Consider the following 11,800-nt stretch of genomic DNA (forward strand, 5'->3'; position numbering starts at 1 on the left):
TAAAAGAGGCAGACTTATTCCTGAAATAAACATTCTGCAAATGTGCAGAAGGATTTGCTGTATTGTATGCACCTATCTGTGTAATTGCCTCTGAAATGCGCAGCCTGAAACATCTATTACTTGACTAGCATAAACTGGGCAGTGGTAGATGCTGAATGTGGCACTTTTGTTTGACTCTTATTGCTACTTTGTTGGCGTTTTTTATATTCCTGTGACAGATACTTCAATCTAGTAAGATTTAGGCTGAAAGCCAGCACAGGGAATTAATATTTATTGTCGCTGCAGAGTTCCTCTATTTGACAAGGTGCAGTGTATGGTGTCAAATATATTCCTAACAGTCTGGAAATGATAAAGCTCAAAATTCTTCTGGCTTGTTCCTAACCCCCCTAAGAAGTAAAGCTTATGCTGATGGGGGTATGGTACTCAGGTGAGAAGCTGCACAGCAGGAGGAAGAAGAGGAAGGTGTTAACCATGTGTAAAGTGCAGTTCTGTTTGTACCATTGCTCTGTCCCGTGCCTTCTAAGGATCTTATTGATACACTTTTCTGCCTGGATCTGACAATAGCTGGGAGCAAACAGCCTCTCTGTAATGGTGGTTAATGATTTTGATGCTTTTTATTGCATTACTTGCATTCTGTTCGGTTTGATCAGTGATGTTTAGATACGTGCGGTACAGGGTGACTCTGTCTGGAAACTGAACCTGCAGCATCAGGGGATCCCATAATTCATACCTCCATGTACCTCCTGCATTAGCCCTGCATGTCTTTTTCCACTGAAAGATGCCAGATAAATGCAGACGTGACCAAACACAGTGTTTCAGGACACTAGTGCTGAGATTATACATCAGCAGCACTGGGAGCTGAATCTGAAGCTCTCTGAAAGAAAGAGGAATCTTCCTCTTAGGCAACCCTTCCAACTCTGCATTGCTTTGAGGAGCTGAGCATGTGCCCGGAGGTGTCCGTGACCTTCTGGGAGGAGATGGAGCAGAGATGCTGTCTGGTGCTCCACAGCATTAGTCCTGTGGCTCATCAAGGGAGCCACAGAGAATGGGCAGCATGGGATGGGTGGGTGAATGTGTAGCATTCATGTACAGCATTCATGTAGGACAATTCTGCTGCTCCTTCTGGCAAGGGATTGCCTCATTCTGTGGCTTAAACATTGTACTTGGAGCCTGGAGGACCCAGATTTATTCCATGATGTCTCCATTCTGCAGTGCGGAGGGATGTTATATTCACCATCTTGTGCAGGATGCTGAGGAGCTGCTCAAGTACAATTTAATTTGGTTTAGCTCTTTAATTAAGCCAGACTGGGCTTTGTTCCCACCTGTTCAATAGAAACCTCAAGTGACTGATTCTTAAGAAAATAATGTCTGAGCTCTGATCTATTTTTTCTGAGCGACACAAGGTATTTAGCGGAGTCTCTTCCCCTTCATATATTAAGGCTGAACCAGTGAAATATGGATGAACTTGCTTGAGAACAAGGCATAAAGCCCCAGGAGGTGTTGTATCTCCTGAGGACTTCCCAGGTGTCAGCTACCTTGAGACAACATGAACTGATCCAGCTGTCCTTGCTGTATTAACTTCCTTTAGAGCCAGAAGAGGGAGATTCTACCCCAGAAGTAAAAATACTAAACCAAGAAATGCTATCCTGGAAAGGAGTCCTGAAAGTGTAAGAAAGGGGCCTTCATCTTGATGATGGTCATGGAGTAGGGCCTTCCAGGTTTTGTGCCCCTCAGAATAACATTAGGTAACATTAACTTGCTCTTCATATTAACGTTCAAACACATAAATAACCTGTTGGATGAGAGGGAGCGTGGATGCTGTTTTACAGTCCAACTCCTAAAAAGATGCCATTAAGGTGGGAAGCAAGGCATCTAAAAGCTCTGTCAAACAGCATTATCAAAAGGAAATATTTGCAGATTGCTACTATATAAATAATGGGCAAATATTGCTCCTGAATTCTAAATTAACTTTTCAGTCCTAGCTCCATATTCTCCAGATACTGAGGACTTTGTGAGTAAATGCATTTGAGATGAGGAGTCATTGCCACGACAGTTTTGGAGGCTATAATTTGTTTCATACGGATTCAGGGTTTTTTTGGGGTTTGGGGGGTGCGGTGGGTTTCTTTTTTTTTCCTCATGGATGCCTTCCTGATATTTCTCATGTCATTTGCCTAATTTGGGAAACATTCCTGGTTCCTGCTCTGGAATGTGGCATTTCGCAACTCTCTTCTTCAATGACATCATGTGGTTTGTTCGGAACAGAGCAGTAATAAAGAAGAGCAAGGGGAGTTTACCAGCCCTTCTATAATAAACATTTTATGTTAATAGACATCTTTGGGGGATCTGAACTGATTTGTGGGGTTTAGATTTTACCTGGTAAATTGTGTTTTCCACAGATATAGGACAAAGAGTCCCACTTGGATAACAAGGAAACCACATCTCAGTTTCATCTTCCCCTTAGTGGTGGATGTAGATGCCTGCATTCCCCAGAGGAGAACAGGACTTTGAGAAGTGGAGAGGAAATTCAGAGTCAGTGAAAAAGGCAGAAAGTGTTTGTTTCCCTTTCTTGCTTTTTCTTCCCTGATACAAATAGGAACCTGGAGGAGAGGGCTGTGCTGATTGCAGGGGTGAGAGATGGTGAAGCTTATCTCCCCGCTGAGCTGTTCTACACCTGCTCAGCATCATTATAAGTTTAAGCTCTCACTTGCAATTGCACTTTCTATACAAGAGTCTGGTACTGGCTAAATAGAAGAAGCGAGAGTGTTTCCATATGCAATTGCTTCTGGGTATGGCAGATTTCTGTATTTACGGATGCCTATTACAAGAGCATCCCCATTTGTGGGGAAGGCTCTTCATGCATTGCTTAGCAATGCATGTGAAGCTCAGGCTGCCCTTTCCTTTGTCAGAGGAAAATCATCAGAGGCTCTCTGATGGCCTCCAGGCAGCACCCAGATGTATTTTTAGCTCTCAGAATAGGGGAGAAATTGCACAGAGAAGAAATAAGCAAAGGAGTTGAAGCTGGCTCAGTTGTTGGATTTAGGCAAGCTGGATTTGCAGCAATGAATACACGTTTCTGTGTGAGAAATGGAATGTATACAAAATGAGGCAAATCACCTTCCCAAGGATTTTGTGCAGAAGTAATATACCTTCTGGATAAAGAACAGGGTTCCAGTGAGGAAGGAAATAAAGTGTAACCTGTAAAGGATCAGTGCTACATGAGCGCACCTCTGACGTCTCAAAACTAAACACCCAGGGTACTGGCAGAGATAGAAATTCAAGGAGCGACCAGGTCTCAATCAGAGTCTTTGGGCTTGGATGTCAGACCAGAGAGCACATGATATTTGCAAGGATAAATCATTCTTCCAGTGGCTATCGATAGATAACCTCCACCATCAGAACAGCAAAATTGCAATGCTTCACCTACCACAAGTGGTCTGTGTGAAGCCCTATTGCTAATTAAAGACCAGTGATCTAGAGCAAGCCTCAGATATACTTGGACAAGCCTGTCTCCTTTGCACATTTCTAGTTAGCACATTATATTAGCCTGTTATTCCTATAACCTTTCTAAACCATTTATGGCTTTTTTTGCAGACACTTAAAAGCTTTATTGCTGCCAAAGGCTTGCAATTTAAGTCTATGATAAGCAGCAGCTTTCGTTTAAACAAAGGTTGGTGCAATCATTAAGTCGGGGTGCAGAGATTATCTCCTGAACAGGTTCCTACACTATCACTAATACACAGTGTCGCAGTCTAGCAGTTAATCTGAAGTAAAACCAGGGAAAAGAAGGACACCATTAAACCACAAATCTTTGTTTAGTTTGGATAACAATAATCAAAGAACACAAAAGGCGATTATGACTTTGCCTCCCACTGCTTCGCTGCCTATTCATGCAGTACGTCCTGCCTGTCCCGCTGAAGTGCAACATGAAGGAAGCTGACAAATAATACAAGTCTTTATCTTTTTCAAAGATTATTTGCAGATTGTGTCCTTAGACTGTATTTCTTCATCCTTTCAACTGCATAAACTAAACTCATCGGGGTGGTAGCTGCTAATCTTGCAGCCTCAGATGGCTTTGGAGGTTTATTGATGATGTTAAAGGGACTGCCAAATAGCAGGACTCCAGCCAAGTGACCTGGATGTGAAAAGAGCAGAATTAGATTTTATACCATCTCCTGGTCCAGATGAACTGTTGTCACCCCCAGACATGGCACTTACTTTGTCATTGCAGGAGAGACAAGTCAGATTAGGTCAAAGGGGAAATATGTGTGCTGTATTAGTATTCCTCATCCATCAATATCTGCTTACCTATGTCTTAGAAGTCCTGCACAAGAAGCAGAGAATCCACCTGAGCCCTTGCAGGATGCTGCATTAGCACATCATTGTCATTGTCACTTTGACAGCAACTCTGAGATGCCTGCACACCATTTGTCACGCTTTGGAGCACGTTGCTGGTCTCCAGAAAGCCTGAAGCTCAGAGTTGCTGTGTGACTTGTCTATCCATTCCCTGGTGGAACACCTCACCCTGATGGGTGCCTCCCCATCCCACACTGTGGATTGGAGGGACCCCGCTGTTCCCAGGTGCTGTATTGTAAAGGATGCACCATGACAAAGTGCTACAGAAGAGATAGTTATTGAGAGCAGCACGCCTTGCCAAGCATCTGCTTGCAGTTCACAGGAGTCCCAGCACCCAATGGAGCAGGGATGAGACAAACTGCCTCCTGGCTCTGCTGAAACATTCCCCTTTAAGCAGCAGCAGACTTTAATTCTGGTTTAACGGAGCAATGCCTGCAACTGTCATCCCAGCACCACCCTTTCTCTGGGAATGACGGTGAGCTTGATTTGCCCTAAGTAACTCCCCAGTGGAGCAGCTCCCCTGGAAGCTGTGAGATCAAACACTTGGCATCTTGTTACAGGAATCAGCAGATAGAGGATTAGAGACGTGCAAGTGGCACCCACTCTCTGGGGAAGAAAGGGAAACATCTGTTAACATCTGCAGCCAGGCTTCCAAATCCCCAGTGTCAACCAGACCTAAGCCTGTTTCATGGCAAGATGGATACCAGGAGGAGGACCTCCCAAAAGGTGTACTGCCAAGGGACAATCCATGAGCTTCTGCTATGGTTTGCTGCTTTCAAAACGGGCTGGATGCTGCAGCTCATTAGTGAGGATTTTGGTTGCTTTTGCTGGATTTCCAAAGAAGGTTCTTTTCTGTTTTTACTTTAGAAACATGAAGCTTTATCTTTGGCTGGAGGGTGTCTGAGGATGAGTGGAGAAATAGTAGGATTATGACCTTACTAGATCAAAAGATAAAGACAAGCAATTGGGAAAGGAAGGATTATTCCTTATTTTGCTAGAAACCCGCTGTTGCTTGTTATCATCTGTTTAATTCAAATATCAGAAAGACACCTAGGGTAAGAATCTGGATGTTCAGAAGCTTCAGGTACCTCATCCCTTAAAAAAAATATCACACCTACTTTCCACTCTGTTTAAAAATCAAAGCAGAAAAGGAAACGTCTTGATAGTTCTCAAACAGCAAACATGTTTTTCTGGCTAAATCTTCAAGCCTCTGTTACACATGAGGAGTAGGTGTAAAATGTATTTGTTTCCTTTTCGGAGCACCTTTAAATCAACTAAATAAATGTCTCTTCCCACTACACAAATTGTCACTTAAACCAGCCTTTGTGAGCTGCAATTTCCACCCATCCCTTGGTTTTGCTGCCTGAAACACCATTTAAAATATTTCCAGCATCACTCCAAATGCAGCTGAGGGTTTTTGGAAGGGAGCACTTCAAATAAGGTTGGCTGTAAAGAATTTGCCTGGCACTAAACATCTGCTGGCAGTGCTGCTATCAGCAGAGTGCCACAAACCCTTCCTCACCTGTGGGCTGCTAATAGGTTTACTGCAGTTGAGATGAAAGATGCCTACTCCATAAGCCTATCCTGTTTCTCCCTATTCTGTTCCCCCAGTGCAAACACCTGTGAAAGAAGGTAGCGTTTATGAAGGCAGGAGTCTAACAGCCCTGTTTGGAGCCAAGCATAACAAACAATCCTCCCTAAGGAGGTTAATTCGCCATGGTCCTAGCTGTGAGGATTTGCTAGTCTAGCTTCTACTCCAACTCCTGTCCCCTGTGCAGTCTGCTCTGCCTCTAAATCCTGAGCACCAAGACCCTTACAAGCACTTCTCCAGAGCCAGATGTACTTAATGTCTTCTAGTGTACCATTAACTTCATCTCAAACCAAGCCCCTTAAAATTTCAGCCCAGATCTACCCAGTGAATCCTAACTGTTAGAGTGAACCTGTCAGAGCATTAAACCTCACACAGCCCAGGCAATGGGATACCCATTCTCTAGAAGAAAAGCTGATAGAAAAATCAACTCATTTGAATTCAGCTTGGCAAAACTTCCACTTCATGTCATGCTTTCTGCCAGCAGAATGCAAAGCCTTTTTATCTGAGTAAACCACCTCCAAATCCCTGGGCAGTGGGTAATAATGTCGACTTCTGTAGAGTGCTTCAAAGCATTTCTTCAAAGCCTTCACTACCTGTACAACACCGTAATGACCTTTATTTTACAGCGAGATAAAGCCGTGCTCAGGAGCGGTGCAGGCCAATGGAGTAAGGTTCCATGGCACAGCACGCTCTGCATGAGGATTTGTACGTAACACTTCGGATGAGCAATGGGAGCGGTAAATTGGAAAGAGCTTCTAGGTCACAGAAGAATGAAATCATGCAAACTGTTGCTCCACAGGCAGTAGCTAATGCCAGACAGAGTGGGGTGAACCTACAGATAAAAGCCATTCCTCTGCTCTCACCCAATACAAATCCTTTGGCACCTTTAGGTGCTCCAGGGCCACATAAAGCAGTCTGGTGTTGGGTTCTCTGGTCCCTGTTTCCTGCCTGCACTGCTCCATCATGCTATTCCTCCAGCATATCCTTCCCTGGGTGCTGGTGAAAGCTCTTTGACAGAAGGAAACCTGCACAGAACATCTCTACACAGGCTAAATTTGCCTGGTTCCCTCTAGGGCTTATAGATTCATGATCCATTAGCAGTTGAGCGTGTCCATAGGAGTCCTCTGCCTGCTTCTAGTCCCCTTGTCCTCCACCTTCCAAAAGGTCTGGCAGATGGGTTAAGGGAACTGCAGGCTACCTGCACACCACGGCAGACTCCGAGTCCTAAACCCTGTTCGGGATCCCTGGAACCCCTCCTTAAATCCAGCCCCAAACACCTAACCACAGGAGATACAGTAGACATTTCCACTTGTGAATTTTCATGCGAGTGTAGTTTTCATAGAAATAAGAGAGTTAGTTTTGCTTCCCTGAATAATCCACTCTTGTCAACAGAGGTTGCTAATAGAGGCTCTGCCTGGGCAGTTGGATGGAAATGAATGTATCGAGGAGACAAAGCCTTGTGCAGTTTGCAGACGTGACACTAGCTCAGTGAATGGAAATGATACACCCAGGTTTTTTATAGAAGATTCTTGGTAGATGTGTTTATTAAATGGCTTGCCTGCAGAAAGTGCTAAAGGATTCTCTGTTGTTTTCCCTTCTGGCTTGCTGTATCACGTATCTCTAGGGTTTCAGATGGAGCATCTCCACATACACTGCCCTTTTTTAGGCTTTTCCTCTTTGGCATGATCTTAATGAGCACCGCCTTTAAAGTCTACAGGCATCAGCAGATATGAGACTTCCAATCTGCCCTGCTCAGATTCATTGCACTGAGAGATTTTTCACTCTGAGGTTCGAGTCTATCCAGATGCCTTTACATTATCTTTCTGGTTTCCCTCGTGTTTGTGATCCCTTTCAACTTCCTGTCACTCTTGTGAATGCCTGTCATCCTTTTGTTCAATCCTTCTTTAGAGTCATCAATAAAAACGTCAAAAAAGACCAAAGACCTGATCTCTGGGATGCCCTAATAAACATAATTCTATAATACAGTAGCTCCCTGCTTAGTATTCCTGTTTCTTTGCAGTCACTCAGCTGTGATTTGGTCCATGGACTACCTCACTCAGATCATCCAAAGAGCTAAATTTTATGATATGATATCAAATGCTTCACCAAATGCAAACATGCTCATGGATTTTTAAGATCAGAAAGAAGCATGAGAGCATCAAATATGCTCCTTTCAATCCTCGGTTGAGCTTGCTAATGGGTATTGCTAAAGCATCTCTTCCAGGAAGTCTGGAGTTGAAGACCCCATGAGATGAGAAATCAAATAGTTTGCTTCATTAATCATACATACTGCTTTTTTGTGTGTTTGTTTTAAAAAACTTTGTGTTAATTTTACTTTCTAGGCATTGTTTCTGTGTCTTTTCCCTCTAAAGATTGTCTAGTAGCCGGTTGTTTCTCACTATGCTTATTGATGTTTCATACAGTGATCTTTTGGGGTTTCCTTCTCGTTTTTTATTAACACTGCTCTTGATTCTGCAGATTTGTCTTTTCCTATGTACCTGCAGGCAGAAGTGAGTCAGTCTCTGTGATGAGGAGGATGAGAACTGGAGTTCCTAATTCTCCCCATAAACAGCTATCTGTCAGCTGTAGCGAAGGCTTCTTTTCCTGCACATGTTGCTGTTGTTTGTGTGTCCCCTGATGTGCTTTAATTTTCATGTCTTTATACATAACTCATTTTTGATCATTTAAAAGGGGAACTAAGGTTCAAGATTATCTTTACACAATGGCCCTGATTCCCTGCTCACCCAAATGTGAGCAGATGTAGAGCAACTGCTTTGAAGTCAGTGATGGAAAACGGGTATAGATGTCAGGGGAGACAGATACACTCTCTTTTGATATCTCTGGAGCAGGTCATGCAGAAATAGTATCCCAAACAATATCTATGACCAGCTGCTCGTCATGTGCCTCCAGTCATTCTCCACATACCTCACATCCCATCTCCCAGCTGACAAGAAAACCAGCTAGTCCAAAAAATGGAATTACCTAATTTGCTTCCCCATTATCCGAGGCTTGTAATAGAGATGTCAAATGACCTGCTGTATTTCAGCAGCAGAACTGAAGAGGCGACTTGAGTCTCAGGTGTCAATTCTCACTACATCATATTTCCATTTGCAAAGGTCAGGGTCAAGCCTGGTGGGTTTTTTTTTCCTTTGTTCAGGAAGAGCGCCCTAGAGATTAAGTGGGATTCTTCCTGAGTTAAAGAGGAAAGGAGAGAAAGACCCACAGGATTTAATGGAAAAACCTTACGTCTCAGGTGCTCTTATTGAGGGTAGTTCTGCTGCCTCACATTAGTTGAGCACTGGGAGCATCCTATGGCTGCGCTCCACGGCCTCAACCCATAAATTGTGGCCAGGATGGTCCAGGCTTCATTTTGTCCTTTGATTTCAGCCAACAAGCACGGTCTCTTGCCTTCCTCCATGGCAAGGACAGTGACTCACCTGCTTTGGATTCCCCAGAGGCATCAGTGGAGGAGACAGGCAGCTCCCTCCTCACACCCATACCTGTGAGGGGTATTAATCCCACAGGCAGGGAATCAAGGAGGGAGAGATATTTAAACATTACTTGCTCAACCTCTGAGTCCAAATATATGGGTGCCTGGGTCTGGGCTTCATCTTGAGAGCTGTAAATAAGGACCTGTAAGCTATCTAAAGCTTGTAAATCTCCCTGTCACCCTGAGAAATCAACTGACATCGTCAGTCGGATCTGCCAGGACACATTTCATTATGCTCATTACTCAGGGTTGAAAGCAAAGTGCAGCCTGCATTGCTTGGACTCTGAAGAGAAAGCAGGGTGAGCACAGTACCCATCCAGACAGTGAGTAGAGCTGAGGTGCTTCCTCTCCTGGGCTGCAGCATTAGAAGGACGTGTGTGTGTTTGGTTTCCTGGCATGGAGGTTGCCAAGGAAGCAGAGTCTCCTCCACAACCATCTGCTTTGTCTCGTATGGCATCAAATATGTCAAGGAGATTTCTCCCCTGGGCCATCATGTAGACGCTTGCTGGTGTGTTTGACTTGCATGGTAGTGAAATGCCATAAAGTTAAATGAATTATTCCAAAAGCAGAGAAGGTGAAAATCTCTGCTGTGAGCTTAGTGCCATGGCAATAGGAAGTGATTTTGCTCTTGGGTTTGAGTTTCACAGTGTCAGAAAGGCTCACATTTTATATCTGAGTACCAGACGTCTCCATCCTTGTTCTTGTGCCTAAGTGAATGTCAGCCCCAGGCAATGAACTCAGGCCAGGGCCCTGTAGCAGCTTTTCATAAGCTCTCCAGCTGCATGGCTTCCCATCCATGGCAGCTCTTTGTAGACATGATGGAGGGCACAGGACCTGCCTGCAGTTCAGTGACAACAGGGTGAAGACATCCTGTCTTCCCTGTCCATCCTTTTACAGCGGGAAGCAGAGGTTTCTCTGGGCTGAAAGGGAGCAGCTTCTGTGAAGTGAGCAACGGGCAGAGTGAGTCAGGGAGCACTGATCCACATCCTGCACTGTGAAGCTGCTGCACAGCTCACTGGGGGCTTTTTGAATAGACAGGCCAAGCCCTGGCTAGCAAAGCTACATCCAGACAGTTGCAGTGATGAATGGGGTGTGATTCATGTAGCAAATATACTCCCATGATGGAAACAACTTTGCTGGGGAACTGATGATGGTCAGCATAGGACAGTTGATCTCTCCTGGTTCCCTGCCCCTCTGCCTTAGATCCTGCAGGACGCAGAGACCACAGCTCACCCTCCACCAGCCCCAGGCATCACTCAGGTTGTAGGAGTGACTCAAGGCATCTGCATGGTTGGTTCTATTGGAAGGATGGATATATTTGTGGGCAGCTGAGAGTTGTTAAGGATCTTCATCAGGGTGGTTGGAACAGCTCTGCAGCACCCCCTGAAAACTCCCCATGGCTGTAGGGAGGCTGCAGTGACTTTATGCCACAGGCTTCACAGTCTGGGCTTGATAAGCAGATTGCAAGGGACCAAAGGGGTCTAGAAGAGGGCGTTTCTTATTTCAGACTGCAAATAAGAGTGGAAGTTGCAATAGGGCAACTCCTCAGTGGAAAACAGAAGGATGAAAGCTAGAGACTTCTATGCGACTGTGTGAAGAGGTGTTTGGGAATCCAGGGATGAAATAGTCCTTTAAAGCTCCCATTTCATTCTGCATTAGGGTGTAAAGAAACAATATGAGACAGTGTCAAAACCAGTTCTCAATGAATAGGAGGTTAAATCCAAGCAGTTTTATACCTTTCTTTTCCGAAGCTCAGGACCATCTTGCAGAACCTTTGGGGCTAAGAGAAGGGCATTTTCCTCCTTATTGGAAGCAGCATTGCTGTGCAATGCAGGCAGGCTGCGAAGGACCACGGAGCCTCATGTGGTGCAAGACCACCACCAGCCTGCCTTGGAGACTGCTGCTGCTGCAGCTTTCTATCCTGCTATATTTCAAGAGGGCTTTAGTAACTCTTGGGTCCTCTTAAAACAGATTGTCTGATTCCTGGCAGTATATTCTGAGCATCTGATTTGTTTCGTGGCACAGAAGCATTTGTGGACCATGATGTTTCTATGTCAACACGAGCTTGAGGAGGTAATATTTCCCCCAGAAGCGGTAGGTGTTAGAATCCAGATCGGAGCTCTCTCCACATCATTATTCTCAGTAAAGGACTATCTCAATAAGACATGCTGATATGTTTTCTCTAGGTGGGATTAAAAGCACTTCAGGCTCATGCACAGAATTTTGCTTTATAAGTCTGTGGGAGAGCGCATTTTCTCCACTCTGGTCCACTCTGGCGATGCTGCCTTTGTGAAATGGGAATAATAAACTTTCCCTGCCTCCTAACAGGGCAGAGAATTAACTCTTTGAAGTTTGTAAGGCCATAG

At 44.6% G+C, this 11,800-nt stretch overlaps 3 long non-coding RNA genes across 3 annotated transcripts; 2 read left to right on the forward strand and 1 right to left on the reverse strand.

Annotated features, from left to right (window-relative positions):
• Positions 1-3,805: 3,805 nt before the first annotated feature.
• Positions 3,806-4,919, reverse strand: LOC134170065 (uncharacterized). Its single transcript, XR_009967110.1, has 2 exons — positions 4,306-4,919; positions 3,806-4,132 (listed from the first exon to the last, which is right to left on the reverse strand). It is a non-coding gene; the product is annotated as an uncharacterized LOC134170065 (long non-coding RNA).
• Positions 4,693-7,925, forward strand: LOC134170068 (uncharacterized). The gene is made up of 2 exons (XR_009967113.1): positions 4,693-4,828; positions 4,914-7,925. It is a non-coding gene; the product is annotated as an uncharacterized LOC134170068 (long non-coding RNA).
• Positions 7,926-9,752: 1,827 nt separating this feature from the next.
• Positions 9,753-11,596, forward strand: LOC134170075 (uncharacterized). Its single transcript, XR_009967117.1, has 2 exons — positions 9,753-9,942; positions 11,186-11,596. It is a non-coding gene; the product is annotated as an uncharacterized LOC134170075 (long non-coding RNA).
• Positions 11,597-11,800: the final 204 nt, after the last annotated feature.

This window comes from Pezoporus occidentalis, unplaced genomic scaffold (genome assembly GCF_034315485.1).
Source record: "Pezoporus occidentalis ecotype Australia unplaced genomic scaffold, CSIRO_AGI_Poc_V1 ctg11, whole genome shotgun sequence".
NCBI classification, from domain to species: Eukaryota; Metazoa; Chordata; class Aves; order Psittaciformes; family Psittacidae; genus Pezoporus; species Pezoporus occidentalis.